The sequence below is a fragment of the Seriola aureovittata genome, chromosome 3 (genome assembly GCF_021018895.1).
Source record: "Seriola aureovittata isolate HTS-2021-v1 ecotype China chromosome 3, ASM2101889v1, whole genome shotgun sequence".
NCBI lineage: Eukaryota > Metazoa > Chordata > Actinopteri > Carangiformes > Carangidae > Seriola > Seriola aureovittata.
Window position 1 is genome coordinate 19,806,538 of NC_079366.1, and position 6,000 is coordinate 19,812,537.

At 41.0% G+C, this 6,000-nt stretch overlaps 1 protein-coding gene across 1 annotated transcript in view; it reads right to left on the bottom strand.

Moving 5' to 3' along the window:
- fbxo41 (F-box protein 41) overlaps positions 1–5,525 on the bottom strand; it is a 48,477-nt gene extending 42,952 nt beyond the window's left edge. The window contains exon 1 of the mRNA XM_056372228.1: positions 5,391–5,525. The gene's annotated coding sequence lies outside the window, so the exon portion shown is untranslated. The remainder of the gene's footprint in view (positions 1–5,390) is intronic.
- Between the last annotated feature and the right edge of the window lie 475 nt (positions 5,526–6,000).

Below are 6,000 nucleotides of genomic sequence, written 5' to 3' on the forward strand. Positions count from 1 at the left end.
GCTGAGTTCTGCCTCTAGAAAGAGTCTAGCCTGGTTCAAGAGAGACACTCTACTTTATAGCAGTGTTAGCAGTAGCACATTTGTCCTGCTCTTATTTGGAGTTGAAGCAATTTATTTCAAGTCTTTATTTTAATGGTTATTCGTTAGTTTTGCTGTTGTTACAAACCAAACATTAGCGTTAACAGCTGTTTACGTACCAGTATTGGTAAGAGCTTCAGCTGTTGTACTGTTTGCAAGACAAGAGGTTATAATACTACTTATACTGCATGCTATGGTGAGTCAGTATCCAAAAGTGATGAGACAATCCAACCGGGCCAGGGCTAGCCAGTTAGCATGCTAACTTCGGTAGGAAAAAAGAATAGAAATAGAAACAAGACAAGAGGGTTGCTTTCCACCACTGAAGAAGCTCTTGATGAGTAAAGGAATGAAGTTTGAACTTACAAATAGCTCCTTTAAACATATTGTTTGAAAATAATTCGAATAAACTGTTCATGTTCTTTGTCGTGTTTTTTAGTTGCATAATGTTACACACTCCTGGCTCATGGGCTTGTCATCTTCTAACATAAGATTTATGTTCTCGCCAGCCTAGTAACATTAAGCCTACAAACATCCCATGAAGAGGTCGCTCACAGTGATGAACCAACAGAGAATTATCACCCCAATCTGCAGCTCCTCTTGGCTTTACAGAGCTTTATAGCGCATTGTTGAGCTGTCTGACCCACAATTTTGCTGCTCTGGTTCACTGTCACCGCTGTAATCATGTTGTTTTTGGTGGAAGCAGGCAGCTGTTTTCAGTGAAAAAGTTCTTAAAACTAAAAACACTGCACACTGCCAGCTCAACACCAAACAGCAGACAGACACAGTTAGCAACTAGCTGGAGAACACAGTGGACACACAGTTTCCCTCAGGGTTTGGTAGAGACCAAAATCAGAGACCAAATGAGGTGAATACCGGATGACGCTATTGCTCTGTAACTGCTGGATATGTAAATAAGCAACTGTTTGTTAACAAGTTCGCCAAATCAACTGAAAAGGTGATGATATGACAGTGTTGTGTTCTCAACTTGTTTCCATTGCCCCCATGTAACAAAAAAATCTCTCATTGCAGGTTTTAAGAAACAGTCTCTCTCTGTAACTTAAGAGCCAATAGTCATGTAATTCAAAGAGTAAAACTGTTTGACTGACTGACTTGATTACTATTGCTTGATGACTTGTGATTACATAATTGTCAAATCTTCCAGTATAATACACCCCCCCCACTTTTTCAGCGTAGCCTTCACAAAAAAGAAAGAAAGAAACTAGTAAAATAAGTTATTTTTTAACTGTTAAAAGTTGTTTATGACTACTGTATGCAACTATCTCTCATTTAGCCCTTACTTCATTAACACAAGCACAAAGGAAGACACCATGTAAAATGCTCTTTCATATTTCATGACATAGCCCCAGCCAGCACCCACTGAAGCAGTATTAACATTCAGTGACCACAAGGAGACTGAACACAACAAGAAAGCTAAAGCGGCACAGCTCTCACTGCAGTGACACTGAATGAGCATCATTATGGGAGCTCAGGTCAGGACGAGGCTGGGATAGTGAATGAGATGGAATGACTTTCACAAATGTGAGCTGATGGACAGACTCATTCCCCAGCTCACCACTGTCTACTATTGATCCAGACGACTGCTCTGTTAAGCAGTTATCCTCCAGGATATGTACAGCATCAGTGCATGCCAGGAAGATGCTGTTAAACACACTAACTGCTCTGCTTCCAGCTGTGATCACTATGTATGTCCATATGTTACGTCCAGTTTCGTTTGTTCATTTCCACGGGTATGGAAGGGAAATTAGACTAATATCTGCTTGTTAATAAAGGAATATGTTGATCTTCCAGTTTCCTCAAGAAGTAATAAGATCCAATAATAAGTCATACGGAGTGTTTACCTAGCATTTAGTGGCATTAATCCAAGCTACTGCTAGCTATGCCGATAGTTTCGCTAACACATTTGTCACTGTCATGCAGGAGAGTTACAGTATCTTATCCAACCAGAGCTGGATTAAGATACTATACTTTCTCAGGATTTCACATCCACTGAAAAGAACACAAAAAAGCTTCTTATGTGAGTACATTAAGCCCTCTGTGCTAGCCTAAACAAGATTGGGGAGGAAGCTTCTATAAAGGATGTCTGTGGGAAATGATGCAGAAAATGGCCTCTATGATTTGTGGGCACATTTCGACTGCCTCTGAGGTCCTCTTATACTCATTAATCCTGAGTGTGGTGGCGGCATGATATTCACGTTGCTGGTAGAGTGACGAAATCTGTGAAGAGTAAATATTTCATATTTCAATGGGGCAGACATACGGCTATCTGTCTAACAAGGTGGGAGATTTCAAATGGGAGGGAATTTAACAAAGAATGATAACATGTCAATCATAAGGCCTGTGTGATTATCTGATGGGTTGAAAAAGCTTAAAACAATAACGATGAGTATGTAAATATTGCACAATTTACACATTAGCATCTGTATTTTTCCACATACCGTTTGGCAGACACAAGCTGTCAGAAAAGTGTGAATGCCCAAAGGCCAGAGTCATGAGCCTGATCCTTGATCTCTATGCAATGGTTGGATGAACACCATTTTGCAGGCAGGCGCAACAATAACAGAACGGCTGAGAGATGTCTCAGGCAGCTGTGCATGGGCACATTGTTATAGCAGAAAATTAATTCTGAGAATGAGTTTTAAATTAATGATTAGCTAAAGGGAAAAACAGTCTGATTACAATGAAATAACAAGTTTCACATTAGGCACACTAGGACACACTGTTTTTGCTTCGAAAGATAAGGCTGGTTATATTATATATTTTCTGAAACGATTGGTACATTGACAGAAAATTAATAATCAAATATTTTTATAATCAATTAACTGGTTGAGTAATTAACTTTTTGAGCAAAAACTTTCACCTTATCCAGTGTGAGGATTTGCTGTTTTTCTCTATTTTATATCTAAATATCTTTGGATTTTGGACTGTTGATCAGACAAAACAAGACATTTAAAGACATCAACTTTTAAATCTGTGTGACATAGACCTCCATTGTTGTCCAGAAACTATTAAAAATACCAAACTGTTGCACTGACTGACATGTTCTTGCATTGTGATGAATACGAGCACTATGTGGTACTATTTACACTAATGGTGGTGTAAATACTTGCTAGCACATCAAAGCTGCAGTTGTGAAATAGTCCCCAACAAACGCACAATTTACTCCTGTTTGCTATAAACTACCGCTTGGCTGTTTTGGGAAATTACTGAGCTTTTTTAACAATGAAACTTTATGTTTGCTACTTGTTTCTGAAGATTTGTCTTCAAAAGCAGGTTAAGAGTTATAGCGAGGCTGCTGGATTGGACATTTTTGAGAGATGCATTGATGGTTTTGGTCTTTTAATGGGATTTGTTGACAATAACAAAAATACTGAATATCTCCAACCTTATTCTGCATATATGTTTCCCATGTGTCTAATATAAGGACGTGCACTTAAATATCGCTGGAATATGTGAATTTCAATGCAAGTTTTTTTGGATGACTTACAGCATCCTGACAGGTCCTACCCTCTGTCTGTATCTATGTCTGATCTGTGAACCGCACATCCAGAGACGCAACATTAACTGTAACAGTCAATCAGTACATAGAATAAAGAGATAGAAAATGTATACCACATGTCAACAAACACACTCTTCAAGATCGTTAGAAATGTAAACAAAACCATCTTCCCAAAACGGCAAAAATACAGTATTGTAAACACACATTCATATGTTTTCTAGCAGCAGATGATTTCTATCTGCTCGGGGATCGTGAGCAATGAATATGGGATTCACCACTGCAGTTCCAAGAGCCACGCACACGTGCTTACCAAATGAAAACACACAGTCGTGCACAAAGTAATGTAACCATACACACCAGTAGGAATAGTCAGTGCTAAGGACTGTACAACAGACAGTAAAGTATTCTGCATTAGTGTGAATTCTTGCTGACATGTGATCGTTGGGAAACCAGCTGTCTGCAGTGACATTACATGACTGCTGAGAACTGCAGATATGCAGTCAAAAAAATTGTCCCGGACAAGTGACTGAAGCAGTCAGTCAGGGACACTGCACAAAGGCATGTAGCATGTGTGTGCATGTTGTATACTTCTGCAGTGCAGATACAGAACACAACTCTGTCTTCAACAGAAGAGCAGTCAAGGGCTTAAAAGCTCAGTTATCTTATGAGTTAAAACTCATCTCATTCTGCAGAAAACCAATCAAACATGTTTCTTTTCAGGTGTTAATCATGCAGTTATCTCTCCTTTTTTTCAGCTCAAACTTTTGTCACATCAGATTCTACAAACACAGCAGCAGCATATATAGGCTAAGGCCAACTGACTCTTGAGTCAGATTTCCCATGCACTGTAGTCACATGACACTTTCCCAAACTCCAGCAGCCCTGGCTGGCTGTTTGTCACTTCAGCAGTGTCCTGCCAACCAGGAGAGTTTGAAGAGTCCTGTGGGAATATTATTATTATTAGAGTGTGAATATTACAGTCATGATTTCCTTTGACACTTAAAACTTGAATCAAAGTGTGCTCAGAGGAGCATTAAAAGTCTATTCAGCAGGAAGACTTCAGTTTGTGAACTTGACTGGCGGAAGATAATAAAATGAATGTAGTTTATGATAAAAATTATGCGTGAAATCATGCTCCTCCGGGTTACAGCTTTGCGTGCACTAAATAAACGGATTTATTTAACTTGCAATACACCAAATCTTAGTATTTCGAAGTAGCAGGTACAGTCACTCACATCCAGGCCAAGCAGGCCCATCAAAGTGTCCTGTTGGTGTGAGAGGCTGATTCAAGCTGTCTCTTGACAAGCGGTTAAAGATGTGTGTAAACACTGGCACATTCAGCGCTAAGAAAAAAAAAAACCTATTGATCGTCATATCTGCACTGCACATGGATCAATCACAAGCAGCATATCATGTGGGTGTGGACTAGCGGCATCACCAAATGTCATGTTACGGCGATGGACGCCACCGTAATGACTTATATGCACACACGGGCCTGGAGTCAGGTTAATTCGCAGCGATGCTGATGGCAGCAGCTGTGCCCTCTCGGAGGACAGGGCGACAGCTTGGCATGTGCCCGGTATTCTGCTGTTTTCACAGCAGCACTGGCTCATCGCTGGACTCTACTTCACGACGTTGCATAAAATCGTTGCACAGGAGCAGCGGCGTCAATGAAGCGATAATGGCAAAAACATACACAGCACATACGCGCGGGCGCACACACGCAGACACATTGCAACACAAATGCGATAGGAAGAGGGGGTTAAAAAAAGAAAGAAATGTGCGTCTCACTCACCTCGCAATCTTCTCCCCATTTTTTTTTCCGCTCCAAACCAAGGAACCGCTCCAGCCTTCACTGACGTCACGCAGCCCCTCTCTGCAGCAGAGAGGAGCAGGCCTGCAGAGGACGACCAGGGAGGAGAGACACAGAGAGGAGGGAGGAGAGAGGCAGAGCAGAGCTGAGAGAGAGAGAGAGAAACCTTGAGCAGATGCAAAAACATGAATCATAAATAAATACATCCCTCCCATCTTCTGATTAAGGAGAGATTGCTGTACCTGTGTCTGCTGAGGTTGTGAGTGTGAAGAAAGGTGTCAGAGCGTACAGAACAGATAGACATACAGACAGATAGACAGTCAGTAAGACAGACAGACAGGCAAACAGGCGGTCAGACAGACAACATATCCCATTCATCCAGCTTAGCAGTACAACCTGCTAAGTGAATTTGGCCCTGCCAGCTGGGTTGTGAACAATCATTCATTTGTCACAGCTTTTACTGTTTAGCATCGTGTCAATCATCATCCAACCAGTTCGTTTCTCAGTCAGTCTTGATACAAAAGGGGGCACTAGCCCTGCTATTCACAGGCCTCATGCTGGTTTTGTTCTTGGGGATCGTCATTTTAATCAA